Below are 19,206 nucleotides of genomic sequence, written 5' to 3' on the forward strand. Positions count from 1 at the left end.
TTTTATCACATTCCTGATATCTGCCTTGTAAAATATTGGAAAGGCTTTGGGAAAGAAGAATGTGCACTATTCATTGCAGAATTTCAAGCAGTTGACATTTGTAGCCATAGAATTGTATGGGTGGACCAGATCGGTTTCTGGTCAATGGTAATCCTGGGATATTGATACTGAGGGCTTTCAACAATGACATGATTATTGGGAGATAGTTAGATTCTCTCTTACTGAAGATGGGCATTGGTTGTGGAGTCAAAAGTGTGGTGCTGGAAAAACAGAGGGTCAGGCAGCATCTGAGGAGCAGAAGAATTCTGATGAAGGTCTTATGCCCGAAATGTCAATTCTCTTGCTCCTCAGATGCTGCCTGACCTGCTGTGCTTTTCCAGCACCACACTCTCAACTCTGATCTCCAGCATCTGCAGTCCTCACTTACTCCTAATTGGCTGTGGAGTACAGAGTTAACTGCATTTTTGCTTTAAAAATCTACTGAGAATGCGCAAAAGGACTCATGACATTGTTTCATCACCTGGAGCTGAGACCTGAGCCTGTAAGATGCCAGAGATGTCCTCTTTCACCATCCACTGTATATAGTTATACTCAATAGATACTGTTAAAGTTCACTCACTTGGATCTGCTCTGATTAAATAGTGGCAATAGACCCGCCCCAAAGAATTGAGGCAAAGTGCAATGAGTGCCTGAGGTGAACACTAGCTGCTGTAAATACTATGGTGAAGGATCAGTTCAGACCAACCACCCCATCTGATCTTACTGTGTTTCCTGGCAATTGAGTGGTATAGATATTATCACTTATCACTTAACGTTGTCACTAATTGGTCAAAACCTAACCCTTGTCCAGTTCTTATTGCAAGTGGACAAGATAACATCAGTGTCTGAGGAGTTGTATTATGCAATGATCCTTATTTCTGACTTCATAATGGAGGCACTGTCATTGTTGAAGCAGTTAAAAATGTCTTGGCCTAGGTCACCATCTAGAAGAACTCATGCAGTGATGTCCTGTAGCTGTAGCTGACCTCCAACATGGGGGTCTCCATGGGGTTTTATTCAACCATGGAGAGACTTTTCCTGATTCTCATTGACTTCAGTTTCTCCAGGTAACTTTGATGCCACAGCTGGTCAAGGGCAATCACTATCCTCACACCAAAGAAATGCACCTTATTTGTCCATATTTGAGCCAAGGTTGAATGAGATCAGGAGCTGAATGGCCCAGGTAGAAATCAAACTGAATGCCAGTGGGCAGGTTATTGTTCTGTGTAAATGCTGCCAGATAGCAGACCATTGATCATGAATATTAAAGATGTACTGATGAAATAAAGTTTAATAACTGTCAATTTATTAGACAAATGCTTTGGCATAAGTAGACTGGAGGTTTTATTGAAGACTTCCTGAAAATGCACATAGAACTGATGATATGCTATTCTCTTCATTATGATGCAGGCAGCACGGCTGACTCATGAGAGTCATAACATCCAGAAATAATACAGTACACTCTGTCATCCACTTGTCTTTCTCCTGTTGGAGAAAGGTTCTGAATAACAGGAGGCAGACAGGAAAAGCTTGTGGAGAACATACATAATAACATGCTCGCCTGTTTTAACACTCCGAAAAAATTGTACAGGACACCCTGGGAAGAGGCATCACAGACAGATGGTTACAGGAGGAATCCATGTTGAAGATAACTGCTTCCCTATTTGTCTCTCTCTCTCTTTCTTTTTTCACTCACCCTCAAGTGTCTTCTGACTCACCAGCTATAGATGGTTTAAGCATACTTACTTTCGCCTCTCCACACCACAACCCAACTCTTGAGTTTTTTTTAACCTTTCAGATGCCCAAGAATTGATACCTTCACAGCAAGGAGGAAGGAAAGATAGTGAAGATTAAGAAACACCAATACTCAATCTAACAGTCACTAACTCAGGCACTGAGAAACAGGGCACTAACGGGCATGATCCAGGCAGGCAGAAATAAAAGCACAGGTGCTTCTTTGCTCAAGGATAAAATCATCAATGAGTTCTTCTACAGAGAATACAGAGGGGGATTTTGCTGAGCCAAGACATGGAAGAAGTCTGCTGATTGCACCTAAGCAAATGTTTGGCTCAGTGGATACCTGCCAGAAAACCTATAGACAATGTCTATGTGCATAAAAGAGTCTGATTCCAACTTAACACAGGATCTATTGCAGAGCTCAGAGCCCTCCTGTTCCAAATGGATTAACTGGCCACCCCATCAGCACATCTATGTGACTAACTGTATAAGGTAAGGATTCTGAAAGGATTGAGGTTGGATACTGCATTAATATCCATCCAATTTAATCAGAGGGAAGCAATGTTAGCAGTGTTCGGCCTGGGCCAAAGATAGTGGCTCTGGTCTTGCCAGTATTTAATTGAAGCAAATTGTGGCGCAAAGTGCACAGTAGCAAGATAAAGTAAAATAAACTAAACTAAAGAGAGTTCCTGCAAGCTGCAGCTCTGGTTTATTGATCGCTGATCTTAAAAGTGTCTGTTATTACTTCATTGCAACTTATGTGCATGTTCTCATGCAGGTTCCCCTCCATTGGAAACACTATCCTGACTTGGAACTAGATTACTGTTCCTTCACCATATGGGCTTGAATGAGGATAAAGCTGAACAACTTACAACCTCAAGGAGTAAAGACTTCTAGCCACAGCCTTGGTAATAACATTCATTCAACAATGTAACTTGGTCTTGATTGCTATCATGTGATAAGTTATATTTTGTTTACCATAAGAGCCCTACTTGCTAAGACACAGTTGGTGCCCCAAGCACAAAATGTCAGTGGATGTATTCCAAAACCAAACATGACAGAACTCACCAGGATTCAGGATCTGATGGCGAACATCACAGCTTCCATTATAACTCTGACTGCAGTTTTGATTAAATCTCTGATTGCAATAATGGAAAGTCAGACTTCTGCCATTACAGCTCTGAATGGCAGTGATGAAAGTGGCTTGCAAGCTTTTATAGCAATCCATCCATCAATCCTGCAATCCTTGAACATCCTTACCCTCACTTCACCTACTTGTCTCTGATATGTGGGTGTGAGAGAAATGTGTTTCTGTTTGCATAGAGAGGCTCCTTGGCTCTAGAAGCAGTATTTCATTGCAACATTTTCTCCAGAAGCAATCTGGATGGAGTCAGATGTATAAAAGATAAGAATCATTGTCATTTTGCCAACCAAAGATGACATTGTCTTTGCTCTGTTTTGAAGTTGCAATTGTGGTTGCAAACAGTTGGCAGATTTTACTCACAAGTTTTCATTTGAAGCTAAGATTCATTGCTCTTTGTGAAAGATGAAGGAAGAGAATTATTCTATGCATCCCTCATCCCTCCACCTTGCTTCTCCTCTGGTAGCTTCTCCCACCCTGAACAACATGTCTTCATTTTCTCAGACATGTTAAATTTTCAAAGGTTGTCTTAGCACCCAAACAGATCTGGAAGTAATTTCTTTCAGCACTTGATTTTAAATGACATAAAAAAACTTCAAGATCAGCAGAGAACTCCCTGCCGACTTAGATAAACTTTAGCCAAGTACAAGAAAGCCCCAAAGATGCAAACAAAACACAAGTAGACAGTAGAAATGATCCATTTACTAATCTGCAAGTAGTTCAGGATCTCTTTCAATAGGACTTGTAGGATAGCTATCATATTATTTAAGTGCAGTTCAGCTGTGCAAGACTAAGAAACAGTGTGTGGACTTCTGAAATGACCTGTGTGGCTTCAGGTCAGTGTTTCATATGGATTCACATTCTCATCTTTCCTGTTATATCCTGCCAATGATCATCAGGCATACAAACCTATACACGAAGGTGGAGTTCCACTCAATTCCTGATTAAAGTGCATGTTCATACCTCAGACCTCCTTTGCAAGTCTCATGTGAGATCAAACTAAAGTTGGTCATAATGTAGAATGGGTAGATGAACGGAAAATTATTTCTTAGGTAAAGGAAGACAACCAATCCACTCCCAGAAGGACAGTTTATTGTTTTCTCAGGAGGCTGTCTGCCTGTGCAGTATTTTAACAGGGTGTTGTTTTCAACCCACGGAGATCCTCAAGGCTTGTTAACCTATGAGGTAAGTAAGGAAACAAAGGGCTAGTTCCATGAGGTAAACAGCTTCATGGTCAGTGAAGCTGGAGAGATTTGTCTCACCCAACAACTTGCCTCTTTATACAACCTACAACTGGCTGGACTCCATCACCCCACACCCTCATTCTCAATATCTCACTCCAACTGTCATTCAATCTTTCTCTAAACTTCACAATGTCCTTCCTATATCGACAGTCACAATTTTCTCAAACCATGACCACCCATTTCACTCATGATGACTTCCTTCTTCAATCCTCTTCATCCCCTGGCTGCTGCCTTATATTGCAAGCTTTTCTGCTGGTAGCAATGCTCAGCCTGGGCCAAAGATAGTGTCTCTGATCTTGCCACTATTTGGTGGAAGCAAATTGTGACTCTGAAAGCATACAACAGGATGATGAAGAAAAATAAATGAAACAGAGTTGCTGCCAAGTCACAGCCCTGATTTATTGATTGTTGATCTTGAAAGCATCTGATATCACTTTATTGAATCTAATGAAACTGTGGGCTTGTTCTCATGCAAATTCTCCTCCAATGGAAACACTATCTTGTCTTGGAACTAGATTGTTGTTCCTTCATTGACATTAGGTCTGCTGACAAGATCAAAAGATATGGTGAGGTCTATAAGAGTAATGGAGAGTGGTCTGCACTATATTCAATGTTTCTCCCAAATTTGCCAAAGTGAGAAAAACATGCCAATTGTCAATCTACTAGTTCTGAAGTTGTATTGAGACTCAGAGTAGATGCAATGTACTCCAGGATCTGCAATCTGGTCAGAGGGAAGCAAGCAAAGCTGTATCCCATAATACTTCACAAGGACATGCCTTGTACTTGTTGCAGCCACTTTTGTATTAGATGGCTACTTTAGCATCATATATGCTTTCACGAACACATTTTTCTTTCAAGGACATAAACAACAATGGAGCTGCAGCAATACAGGTTTGCCCCTATTGATGGTTTCATGTGGAATGTGACAGAGTACAAGGGCTAAGACATTATGTTGAACTTATGTAAGTCCAGCCTCAGCTGGAATATTGTGAGTATTTCCAGTTCTGGAGGACTTTTAGAAAGAGGTGAAGCCATTGGAAAATGTCTGTGAGAATAATGTCTGTGCAGAAAATGTCTGTGAGAATAATTCCAGAGATAAGGAATTTCAGTTATGAAGATAGAGTTGAGAAACTGAAACTGTGCTCTGTGGAAAGGAAAAAGGCAGAGAGGACATCTCATCGAGTCATAGAGATGTACAGCATGGAAACAGACCCTTTGGTCCAACTCATCCATGCCAACCAGATATTCTAACCTAACCTAGTCCCATTTGCTAGCACTTGGCCCATATCCCTCTAATCCCTTCCTATTCATACACCCATCCAACTTTCTTTTAAATGTTTCAGTTGTAACAGCCTCCACTACTTCCTATGGTAGCTCATTCCATACATATACCACCCTCTGTGTGAAAAAGTTGCCCCTTAGGTCCCTTTTAAATCTTTCCCCTCTCACCTTAAACCTATGCCCTCTCGTTCTGGACTCCCTCACCCCAGGGAAGAGACTTTGTCTATTTACCCTATCCATGCCCCTCCTGATTTTATAAACCTCTATAAGGTCACCCCCTCAGCCTCTGAAGCTCCAGGGAAAACAGCCCTAGCCTATTCAGCCTCTCCTTACAGCTCAAACCTCCAACCTTGGCAACATCCTTGTAAATCTCTTCTGAACCCTTTCACGTTTCACAACATCCTTCCAATAGGAGGGAGATCAGAACTGCACGCAATATTCCAACAGTGGCCTAACCAATGTCCTGTACTGCTGCAACATGACCTCTCAACTCCTGTACTCAATACTCTGACCAATAAAGGCAAGCATACTGAATGACTTCTTCACTATCCTACCTACCTGCAACTCCACTAATAAGGAACTATGAACCTGCACTCCAAGGTCTCTTTCTTTAGCAACACTTGCCAGGACCTTACCATTCGGTGTGTAAGTCTTGCCCCGATTTGCCTTTCAAAACTCTGAACTTTTCAAAGTCATGAGGTTTTGGGCAGAATAAATAGGAAGTAAATAATGCCACTTGTGAAAGCATCACAAACAAGAAGAAATAGACTTAATGTTTTGCTTCTTTACTCAATAAATTATATAAAGGACTTTTTATCTTGCAACAAGTAATTAAGGTCTACAATGCCCTACCTCAAGATATGATGGAGATCGGCTCAATTAAGGCTTTCAGAAGAGAAATGGGGACAGATATTTCATAGAGTCCCTACAGTGTGGAAGCAGGCCATCTGGCCCATCAAGTCCACACCAATCCTCCGAAGAGCATCCTACCCACAACCCCCCACCCCCCCACCCCTGCCGCCTATAATCCTGCATTGCCCATGGCCAATCCAACTAGCCTGCACATTTTTGGACTGTGGAAGGAATCTGGAGCACCTGGAGGAAACCCACGCAGACACAGGTGAAACTCCACACAGACAGTCACCCGAGGATGGAATTGAACCCAAGTTATCTGGTGCAGTGAGGCAGCACTGAGCCACCATGCTGGCCCATTGCAAATAGAAGAATGAGCAAGGTTACCAAGAGTGGGCAGGAGAAGGATGCTACATGGGATCTTCATTCAGAGAGTCAATGCAGACATGATAAAATGAATGTGCTGTAATAAGTCCAAGATTCAGCATACCTTTCCTATTTTGTACTTCTCCCCTTTAATGAAGCCAAAATCCAATGAGATTTGATAATTATTCTAAATATATCCTGCCACATACCATTGTCCCTGTATCCACTTTCGAAGTACATCATTAATTCTGTATTGGGTGTTCCTATTCCTACAGTTAAATGTATCACCTCACAGTTTTTGTACCATCCTTATTATTTAACACACCATCATTAATATTATTGGCAAGTTTTGACATTTTTCTCTGTACTCCAATATCCAAGTTACTTATAGACAGCAAATGTTCTTAGTCCTGACCCTTAGGGACCATCACCAACTACTAGGTTTCACTCTGACAAACAACCATTTATCATGACTCATTGTTTTCTGCCCCCCAGTCAAATTTTTACCTAAGCTCACAGAGCCTCTCCTACTCAATCTTGTTTAGCGAGGTTTTTTTGTGATGCTTTGTCAAAAGTTGATCAACTTTAGCTACTCCATCAAAGAATTCTATTAGATCATTGCGGCATGATCTATCTTTTGTATCGAAGCTGGCAATCCTTAATTAACTCAAGTACATCCGACTGCAAGTTTATTTTTTTCCTGAGTATTGTTCATCAAATTTTAATCACCATTGATGTTAAACTGATCAGCTGTTCTTTGAGAAGAGTGTCACATTTTCAACTCTTAAATCTTCTGACAATCCCATATCTAGGGAATATTGCTAGAGCGTGCTAGACATTTCCATATTCTCCTTTAGCAACCTGGGATGTAAGCCACTTATACCTGCCAACACATTCAGTCTAATTACAGCTTTTCTAGAGCATTCTTCCTATTGATTTTGGCCATACCCTTAAAAAAATGTTGTCCTCAAATGGTTAAAGAAGTTGGATAAAGTTAAATATCACACAAACATCAGGTTATAGTCCAACAGGTTTATTTGGAAGCACTAGCTTTCGGAGTGCTGCTCCGTCATCAGGTGATTCTTTAGGTCAAACACCTGATGAAGGAGCAGCAGGTTATAATCCAACTCCTTGTTGGATTATAACCAGGCATTCTGTGATTTTTATCTTTGTTCACCCTAGCCCAACATCAGCTCCTCCACATTAAAGAAGTTGAATTGAGTAATTAATGTAGAATGTTGCAAGTAGTTTGTCAAACACTTTTTTTGATTTATGTCAGTCATTATCATCTCTGATCTGCAGGCTCATTTTTGTCTCCTTGAATCACGTGAAATAATTTATTCCTTTTGCTCTATTTTTGTCATCTACATTTAATCACTGCAGTCCTTGGTCATGGTGGTTTACTCACCAAGGTGGTTTCTTTATACACATGTCTGCTAATGCAGTCAAAGAACCATCAATTTGCCAATGCGATTGGATCCACTTACAGCAAAATCAACACTAAATGTCATCTTATCGCCTAAAGTTTGCCCTTCTAGATTGAACTGCGTTTGATTTGAGCGTCTTTTTTGACACTACTTAAGTTTAAAATCTCGCCTTGTTTACATACACTCAAGAATTCATCTATTTTTAAGGTAATGATGATTTTTCGTAGAATGTTAAATACTCAACATGTCCATATTATCGAGTTAAATTCTTCAGGAGTTCTGTTAAGCAATTGCCAATGTTTATAATTTACTCAAAAAACCCCACATATTTTGGGTGGGGAATGAAAAATGTGAATTAAGAATAAAATTATTGCTGTGACAGTAAGGATCAGGTTAGAAAAAAATTCCTTTACATGGTGAACTGTTGCAGCATGGATTCTCAAACCAAATCAACAAGTGTAGTTAATGTAGTTTTGTTTATTAACAATGTAAATCAAATATTTGAGGAAGATAAAGCGAGTCTTAGTCAATGGGATTAGTTTTGGATTGGAAAAAAAAGGTGACACAAGTATACTGAGCTGACTGGCTTCCTCCTGCTTTGTAAACTGAAAGGTTTTAGAAGTAACAATGTCGTCAATTAAACATAACATAAGTCCTGATGACTCATGTGGGCTATTAATTTATAAACACATTAACGGACATATTTGTGCCTTTAGTGCTATAGAGTGTTTTGTTATGATATACGTACATTATTATGCTGTTGTTGCTTTCAATCTTATCTTGACATGTTGTCTGACAGAGTAGGGAGTAGCCTGTAGGGATGTTCTTGCATTATATTCTTGATGCAGCCGAATCTGTGAGGGCCCACCATTCTTTAACCGCTTCACACTGTGGCTCATCCACAGTTTCCTTTTGGAAGTCAGTGACATTGTTGATAATGTAAGGTTGTGTGTACATTCCTCAGTCAGCAATAAAGGCCTAGTGGCCAGAACTAACTGACAAATTCCAAAAGAGTGTTCATGTATAAGTTTGAGCATGTGCAGTTTGTGTTGCGCAGCACTGTGGAATATGCCCCTCAGTGTAAATGAAGAAAATTTTAGAGATCTAGCAGGCTAGACAAATGGAACAACTTGCAGTGGTTTTGTATAATGTAAACTCATTCTTGCTGTCAGCATCAAATCTTCATCCGAAAACAAGTTGTCAGGAAGATGGTCGAGGTCATAAAATCATAAACACCATTTATGGGGAGAGATGGGAGAAATCACGGTGAAATGTTACCCTCTGGCAGGTAGAAAATGATTTCTACAGGTAGGTGTTAGCTTTGGGTGATTGGAAAATACTAATTTGGCTTTCAGCAGTTTAAGGACAGTTTAACAAAAATGGGCTAATGTTTTTTCCATAGGCTGCAGTTTCCTTGCAATCTGCCTTGAGCAGATGTATTTATGATACAACAATTTTGATATTTTTGGTAATCTGCTAATGTGAGTACATATTGAGCGAGAGTTTGGGGGCCTGCTGAGATTAGGAACAAAGGCCGAGGGGGGACAAAAATATCGAAAGCTAACTCTGAATATTAAGAGTTTTGTTAACATTAAATAAACTGGGATGATACATTACTGCTGACCACACACTAGCTGCAAAACATTGAAGTAGAAACCCTTGTGATTCATAAAAGCCACAGGATCATCTAATGATGCCTGCAGGGTCAAGTAAATCAGTGCTGGGTTTATGTGTTACTACAACCTGTGTGCAGCTGTTTCCAGTTGTCAGTGAGGAAGCTGATAGCATTAGTCTCTGTTTAATGTGACCATAACCTGCGGATTGACCTGTTGTTGTATTTGGCTGTTGTTCTTATTACAGGAGGCTGAAGTCATACCCAAGACAAACAAAAATGGTTGTGGTGTTTTGGAGGTCAATCATCTCAGCCCTAGGACATCGCTACAGGAGTTCTTGTGGATAATGTCCTAAGTCTCACCATCTTCAGCTGCTTTGTTGACCTTCCCACCATCCTAAAGTGTGAAGTGGGATTCATTCATGATTGCACAGGATTCAATGCCAGTCACAACTCCACAGATAGTGATGTCTAAATGCAATAAAACCGAGACAACATTCGGGCTTGGGCTAATAAGTGGTAAGTGACAACCATGTCATACAATAGACAGATAATGATCATCTTTGACAAGAAAGGGAGCAACCATCTCCCTTCAATATTCATTGCTGAATTTCCTGTTAACATACTTGATCAGAAAATATATCAAATCATGTAAACATTTTGGCTCCAAGAGTAGATCAGAGCCAGGGAATTCTGCAGAGAGTAATTAACTTACATCCAGATTCCTCAAAACATGTCTACCAATTACAGCACAATGTAAGAGAGTGGTAGAATATTTTCCACTTGCTTAGATTGGGGAAGTTCAATGCCATCCAGGACAAAGCAGTTCACTTGGATTGGTAACCCATCCAGCACCTTAACATTCATTCCCTTCACCGCAGCAGGGTGTATCATCTACAAATAAACTCCAGTAACTCATCCAGGATCCTATAATAGCACATCTTGGTTTGTTCCTTGTTACTAGGTCAATAGCCTACAACTCCAAGAAGGCATCTCGCCATTACTTTCTCAAAGGTAATGAGGGATGGGCAATAAATGTTGGCCTCGCCAGCACCACCTACAACCCATCAAATAAATTTTAAAAAGTCATGTCTGATGTTCCCTCTCAGCTGCATGTCATGTGACAGGACAGCTATTGGGAAGCAGAGTGCATGTGCTCACTAGGTCGCTGAATAGCTTCTACCTCTGGATGTCACTGCCACACATGGTATTCTGTGCAGCAGGGGAAAAGAAGTGACTGGGAATGTTGCTCATGACTCTCTATAATACTGCCTGGGCCTAGCTTTCACCAATGGTGTCAATCCTATTCTCTTTCCCTGCACACTTTATGCAGGTGGAGTCTCCAAATGCTCTTGCCTTCTCCATCCTCAGTATAGTCCTTGGATTCACTGTGACCTTTTACTAATTCCTGTATTTTTGGCAGTTTGCCTCATCCTATGTCATAATAATGATCTTTACTCAGAGAAGTGACAGTTAATAAACTTTATTAAACATAACTATTTACAATGGTTTGTTAGAGTGGACATTGCCTGGAACCCTAGAGACACAGTTCCTTGTGATCTAAACCACCACTCCCTTGCCTCTTACACACATGCTTCGCAGTTATTCTTAGAGTAAGGATAACTCTGTACTGCAGAGCAACATCTCCAAGAGCTTTCTGGCCAATCTAAGAGCTAGGAACTTCACAGTGCCAGTATTATTGGTGGCCAAGTTGGAGACAGCTGCTGCAACAAGAGGGTGCTCCAATGGCCTGTCATCCTCAAACTAAGGTGATCAATGTGGGATTATGTCAGAGGGTCCAGCAACTTTGCTTTTGAGAGGGCATTCATTGCAACCAGGAATCCCTCCATGACCCTGGAGAACCCATAAAGAATGATCCACTCCCACCCTTTGACCTTGCAAGATGGCCCAGTACTCTCCCAAATGGTCACAGGCTTTGCCAATATGGAAAAAAGAATGCCTGAAGAGAACGTTAATTGGCTCATTTGAGTACCTGGTAGGCGACCAATCTACCAACATTCCTGAAGTTTGTGAAATAGGATGGCAAAATATTGAGCAACTCCTGACATGTTGCCAATTATTTTGCCAGTCACCAAAAGGTGAGTAAAGCTCAGGCTGTGTGTACATGCTGTTACCTATGCTGTCTACTCTCTCAATTGTTCGACCATTGAATTGAACAATTATATAACATAGCTGAAGATTATTCAGCCCATTATCTCTGTGTTGGCTCTCAGAAAAACTATCAAATAATTCAGTTTCTCCATTCTATCTCTATAACAGTGTGTTTCTCTATGTTTTAGTTATATATTCTTTTTAAATTTACAACTGAATGCATTTCCATTACCTTTTTCAGGCAATGCATTTGAGATCATGACAATTTACGGTGTATAAATTATTTCCATATCTGTGTCCTGGCCTTTCAGCTAATTATCTTACATCCATGTTCTTTGGTTAGCTACTATTCTTCCAGAGGAAATAGGCTATCATACCTATTCAATCAAAATCCATCATCATTTTGAAATTGTTACTGTCAATTCGCTAACCATTATTGTACAGTTCTTAGGAATTCCATATCTTGCTTCCTATAGCTTTTCACTTCCTTTCAGGCTTGTAATTGCCTCTTCAACAACTTTCTGTTTGATTTAGTCACTGCAGCCATCCTTCAATGCTCTCTGTTCCCTAATTCCCCTGTTTATTTCATTTTATTTCTACTTAATGTGAAGTCCTTTTAGATATAATCTTGTACATCTGGAGATATTTCCAGTTAAAAGTACTGTTATTGCATTAAAACAATACACGAGGTATAAAACATGAAGCATCAAAATTAGGCAATCAAATAACTAAATACAGAAGTAGTCAACATTGGTTGAGGGGGAATCATTTGTGCTTTTCAAATGAGTACAGTCAATTCTGACATAACACGAATGTTCCTTTCTTGTGCGATCCCACATTATAAGAAAATCGTTCAATCGTTGGACTGTTTAAACTAATGGGGCCAGAATTGCATTATAGCCAATACAGGTAAGGAAAGTTTATGTTCTATAAATAAGGGTTTCAATTGTTCAATGGCTTTAAAACCAATTTGTGTTGAAGGAACACGTGTTACAGCAGAACTGACTGTACTCTTGGAATATCTGGCCTATAGTCAACACAAAGACTTGGTGATAGTAAAAATGTGTCTTTTTTTTCTGTTCTACTAGACCTTCTTGAGTTTAATTAATCTTTGAAGCATTGATTACCACTCATAATATAAATATATTTCAAAGATATAGTACATACTAGAAAAAAAGACATAGGAACAATGACATATAACCCACTGACAATTGCACTTGCTATCATCTGATATGCTATAACAATGCACTCTCCTTGTAAATTGAAATACATACATTTTGCACGAGTCTGGGATTGCACAGCTGTTCCTAACTGTTACAGTTTCCAGACAAATGATTTTAACATTTGGCTCAAGCCAAGGGTCCACCATGGTTTGCAAACTGTTCAATTGAAAACACAGAACCATTGCTTTTGCCAGCAAGAACATAATTTAGCACATCAAACTTGATTCTGAGACAGTTCAAAGGAGATCCTTATGGTGGACCAGCCAGTCTGGTGCCGGCTGCCATTTTAGGTTTAAAGAGACATGACATAACACATTTGTACATATTTTCTGAAAGGTGTTAATGTTGATTAAATTTCAAAGATGGAGTGGATGTTTAACTGCAGTAAAAGTATTGCCAAACTAAAGATTGCTGGATCATAATTAAATCCAATCATTCTTATAATGCCACAAATTTAAAAGAATACAACATCTTTACTAGATTTATTAGGATCCTTTCAAATAGAAGATGTAACATGCAAAGATATTGAGTAAAAGTTCACCATCAATGAATGTCCATCCACATGGTTAGTAGTAATGCACAACATATAGTTTTCTACATATCTATGATTTTCTACATTGTCTGTTCATGGAAATGCTGCCAGGTTAATAGCAATTGCAGCTGAAAGATAAATGAGAGGTTGCCTGATTCCATAAAGAGAAGACAAATTTATAACCCAGTGTTGGATAAATCTAATTGTAATAAATACTCTACATCATATTTAAATGTGGAATGTTTAAATCAAGTATCAAATCGAATGTACGCTGGAATCCTTCTGCGTGCAGCTGAATTGGATTTCTGGTGTGATTTCTATCATTTAGATTTCTATAATCTGACTGGAATTAGTTAATTCAGAAAAGAGCTGACTCACCAAGATTTGGTGACACCTATAAACAAGACAATTGGAAATTTACTTCAGTAATGGTAACACTTCAATAAGCTCTAGCAGACTTTTAATGACAGTAATGAAACATGGCAGATAAAGAATGAAAATGTACTCCATCCACTGTTGTCAATGGTTCTGTAAGAAAGTAACTGAGCACTTATTAAAAACTGTTCAATTCTCTCTGACAGCTCTCCTCACCTGTTTGTGGAAGATAATATTGACACTGAAAATGGAACCTGGCAGCTCTATGAGAATACTTCCAGAACAGGTGATGGAGGAACAGTTCCAGGAGAAAGGAAAATATGAGCTAAGGAATAGCACAGTTTAGTCATAACAAATGACATCCTATAGAGGCATGTACAATGTAGGCTGAGATTTGTGGCAGAACTGAATGAGGCATCTTTTGAATCCAATCTCAATGATGGGAGCAACTCATATCTTTAATGCTTTTTCCTAATAGTGAGGGAAGGTTCTTTCTGGGCAGCAGAGAGTAGGCAATTAAAGGGGATCATAGCTTGTTAACCATCTTGTTGATGGAAACATGACCCTTTTTATCAGGGTTCAGCATATGACACTACATGGAGGAATGCATGCAGATTGTAGAATGTGTCGCCAGTGCCTCTTCTGAGACCCAATGAGCTCTTTTCTGCTCCATATGTCCCCAATGTAGATCATTTCCAGTAGGACACCGCTGGCTGGCGTGATGTTCGTTGTAGCTGTCTTCCTTAGAAACTAAAGGTGGATTCAAGTGAACCAGCACCAACTACAAGCCCAAGAGCAGCAGTAGACAGTGCAGGTGCTGAGGGAGAGGTTGCAGTCATAGGGCTCTCTGGGATGTATTGGGTCCTCAGATGGATTGGGCTTTTGGCCCTTGCTCAATTTTCTGGCAATGAGCTAGAAGTGTTATTGACGTAGACTCCATATGTCCTGAGACTCTATGATGGAACTGTACCAGATGCTGGATTAGAACCTGAACACTGCAGGAGTGGGAGGCCATCCTCTCCCAGTGGCTGCAAAGGTGACAGCCATTTTGAACATCTATCTGACTGGCTCCCCCTCAGGGAGCAGCGGGTGACCTGTGTGGGACCTCTCAGTTATGCACATCCAATGCAACAGGACAATGACTAATGCCATCTGTGCTAGATCACACCAGTTCATTACCCATTTATCATTCAGACAAAACAAAGGTACTTAGATTCGAATGCTGGTCAAAGGTAATTTGCAACATGCCATTGGTCTTTCAATTTGCACATTTTAATGATGCTGACACTAGCAGCATTGACTTAAAATAGGTGAATACTGGCTAAAGGTGATCCAATGTTTGTATAACTTAAAATGGATCTGTGGGATGGGGGCCCATCGCTTTCTTATCTGCTATGTAAGTTTAACAATGGTCTGTGATGTAGACAGTGAGATGTTGAATGATAGATTTGGGTCTGAGATTGACAGGGAGCTGTCAAACAGCAGGCCCCCTCTTTTTGATATGGCCACTCAGCTGGAGCAGCACCTTCACCAAGTTAGTGAGACTGAAGGTGGATGATGGTAATATGGCTCTTGCTCTGTACTTCAGCATGTTTCACTGAATAGATATTGGTGTCCTAGGTGCAACCATCTATAGCTGCTTTATCAATGATCTTCCCTCCGTCATAAGGGGATGATCACCAATGTTCAGTAGCACAATGTTTGCATCATTTGCGACCCCTCAGATACTGAAGCAGTCTGTGTTCAAATGCAGTGAAACCTGGACAACATCCAGACTTGGCCTGATAAGTGGCAATTATCAGGTACCAGACAATAACCATCTCTAACAAGAGAGAATCTAACCATCACCCTTTTACATCTAATGGCATTGCATAGTTGAGTTCTCCATGATTAATAATGACTAGAAACAGGACTGGACTGTTGAATATGAATATTGATGCTATAAGAATAAGTCAGAGGTTAGGAACCTTGCCATGAGTAACTCATATCCTGTCACAGCAAAGCCTGTCCACCACCTACAAACCACAAGTCGGGAATGTGATGGAATACTTTCCACTTACCTGGATGTGTGCTGCTTCAACACTCAAAAACTCGACACTATCAAGATCAAAGCAGCTCACCAGATTGCTAGCCCACCTACCACCTTCAGCTTGCACTTCCTTCACCATTGACATACGGTGTTCACCTTCAAAGCTTTAAAATGGCTTTTGAGACTGATTTGGCAGCATCTTCCAAAGCCATGACCCCTGCTACCTAGAAGGACAAGGGCAGCAGCTGCAAGAGAACACCATCACCTGCAAGTTCCCCTTCAAGTCACACTCCATCCCGATGTGGAAATATATTGCTGTTCCTTCACCATCACTGTCAAAATCCTAGAATTCTCTCCCCAACAGCATTGTGGGTGGCCTACACCACAATCACTGTAGCAGCTGAACAAGCAAGCTCAACAGCACCTTCTCCAGGGAAATTTTGGATTGACAATAAAGCTGACCTAGTCAGGGAAATTCACAGTTCATGAACTACTGAAAAAGAACACACTGTTGACTTATCTGTGGGTCAATGCCAACCATTAGAATATCGAACTTTTGCATGCAGCCTAATTCTGTCTTCACACCGTCCACGTTTCCTGCTCTTGTGGGTTCCATTAAACACCAAATCCTATCCTGCACACCCACATAAATTTTGAGCTACAGTTCAGAGTTCATGAGAAAGGAAGAAATCAGAATATTCACTTTAAACTGTCTACATGGTGTGGTAAGATTCACCTTATAATTATCAAGGTTGTAAATAGAGCTGTTAGACTTTCAGAGATTTGTAATTTTATGTTCATAGCCCTGTATTGTTTGATCATTTTATGTGAGATAGATTGGACGGATCAGATAATTGCAAGCACAAGGCATGTTTTTAGAACCTTAACTGTGTGGCAGAATTAGAACATCGAACAGCTCAAGATATGTCAGAGTTTCTTCCAAGTGAGTTCATCTGCAATTGCTTTCAGTGAATGGTTTTCTGTGAACATTAGCCTTTCATCTATACATTGTGCATGTTCAAAACAAATAGAGATTAATATTAGAAAATGTATTCATACGGCGTATCCTCTGCTTTTAAGAATGTACATTAGGACCATAAAAATTGCACCATTGTGCTATTTGAAAATTTGTCCACTTATCAAATGGCTCAGAAATTACCATGGAGTCTCATTAGCATAAATAAGAAGGCTTGCATGACATTCCAAACATAAATATCACAAGAGCTCATGCATTTTATTTACTGTTGAAAAGAAATATGAATTTTAGATAACGTTCACTTTGACAGATATTTTGTAGCTTTCTTCTGCACTCAGTTTATTTTTATTTTTGAGTTAATGGGGATATCATATTTTGGCCTACTGATGTTAACATGAAAGTGGTATTAAATCATGAGATTAGAACATAACAGATATAAGAATTTATTTTGGCAGGAGTGTTATAGGGAAATGTTATTTCTTCTCTGCTACTTACATTTCAAACAATTGTTTTATTGGCAAACTTGGATAGATAGCCTTCTTTTTTGTTATGTAAGTTGTGAATAAGTATAGTATATAGTTGAAATCCAGAATAGATATTTGTGGGCATTATTAATAATTTCTTTCAACTGGGTACGCATACATTATCACTATTATCTATCATACAGTCGTACAGTCATAGAGTTGTACAGCACAGAAATAGACCCATCGGTCCAACTCGTCCATGTCAACCAGATATTCCAATGTAATCTAGTCCCATTTGCCAGCAGTTGGGCCATATCCCTCTAAAACCTTCCTATTCATATACCCATCCAGATGTCTTTTAAATGTTGCAATTGTATCAGCCTCTACCACTTCCTCTGGCATCTCATTCCATACTCACACTCACACTCATACTCTGCTTGAAAATGTTGCAAATTAGGTCTGTTTAATTCTTTTCCCCTCTCATCCTAAACTCATGCCCTCTAGATCTGGACTCCCCCACTCCAGGGAAAGGACATTGTCTATTTATCCTATCCATGCCCCTCATGATTTTATAAACCTCTACAAGGTCACCCCTAGCCTCCGATGTTCCAGGGAAAAAAGCCCCAGCCTGTTCAATCTCTCCCTATAGCTTAAATCCTCCAACCCTGGCAACATCTTTGTAAATCTTTTCTGAACCCTTTCAAGTTTCACAACATCCTTCCAATAGGAAGGAGACCAGAATTGCATGCAATGTTCCAAAAGTGGCCAAATCAATATCCTGTAAAACCACAGCGTGACCTCCCAACTCCAGTACTCAATGCTCTGACCAACAAAGGCAAGCATACCAAATGCCTTCTTCACTTCCCTATCTACCTGCGACTCTACTTTCTAGGAGCTATGAACCTGTACTCCAAGGTCTCTTTGTTTAGCAACACTCCCTAGGATCTTACCATTAAGTGTTGCTAAGATTTGCTTTCCCAAAATGCAGCACTTTGATTTATCTAAATTAAACTCCATCTGCCATTCCTCAGCCCATTGGCCCATCTGATCAAGATCCTATTTTAATCTGCGATAATCTTCTTTGCTGTCCACGACACCTCCAATTTTGGTGTCATCTGCAAATTTACGAACTATACCTCCTATGTTTACTTCCAAATCATTTATATAAATGACAGAAAGTAATGGACCTAACACCGATCCTTGTGGCACTCCACTGGTCACAGGCCTCCAGTCTAAAAACCAACAGTCCACTATCACCCTCTGTCTTCTGCCTTCGAGCCAGTTCTGTATCCAAATGGCTAGTTCTCCCTGTATTCCATGAGATCTAACCTTGCTAACCAGTGTCCAATGGGGAACCTTGTTGTAGCGCTCGATCAGACAGTTTTTCTGTCTCTAAATATGGATTCCAATAGTTTCCTCACAACAGTGGAAGATCAACTGATCAACACTAGTTTCTCTTTCTTAGCTGGCTTAAGTAATGGAGTTACATTTGTATGTTTTTGACATAGAAAGCACTTTGAATCATTACGATGAAACATGTATAATTTCAAAACCTATTTCCCTCAAAACACTGTTAAAAATCATTAAGTGCTGGGAATTTATTAACCTTCAGTGCCACTCATTTTATTACTGTTTACTATTTGCATTAAGTTTTGCAATGAAATTTTGGTTCATTATTAGTTTCCCTGGAATGTCAGGTGTATTATCGCCTTCTAACATGAAACCTAACAAAATAATTAAGATAATTATAGCTGTCAGGCCAGTAATGTATACAGGTAATCAAAGTAAAAGTGAAC

General features: G+C 39.9%; 1 long non-coding RNA gene across 1 annotated transcript in view; it reads left to right on the forward strand.

Annotated features, from left to right (window-relative positions):
* The window catches only part of LOC140482371 (uncharacterized), a 43,308-nt gene extending 27,784 nt beyond the window's left edge, over positions 1 to 15,524 (forward strand). Inside the window, exons 2-4 of the long non-coding RNA XR_011961714.1 lie at positions 2,555 to 2,684; positions 9,948 to 10,218; positions 14,148 to 15,524. This is a non-coding gene — a long non-coding RNA (uncharacterized lncRNA). The remainder of the gene's footprint in view (positions 1 to 2,554; positions 2,685 to 9,947; positions 10,219 to 14,147) is intronic.
* Positions 15,525 to 19,206: the final 3,682 nt, after the last annotated feature.

This window comes from Chiloscyllium punctatum, chromosome 1 (assembly GCF_047496795.1).
Source record: "Chiloscyllium punctatum isolate Juve2018m chromosome 1, sChiPun1.3, whole genome shotgun sequence".
Taxonomy (NCBI): domain Eukaryota; kingdom Metazoa; phylum Chordata; class Chondrichthyes; order Orectolobiformes; family Hemiscylliidae; genus Chiloscyllium; species Chiloscyllium punctatum.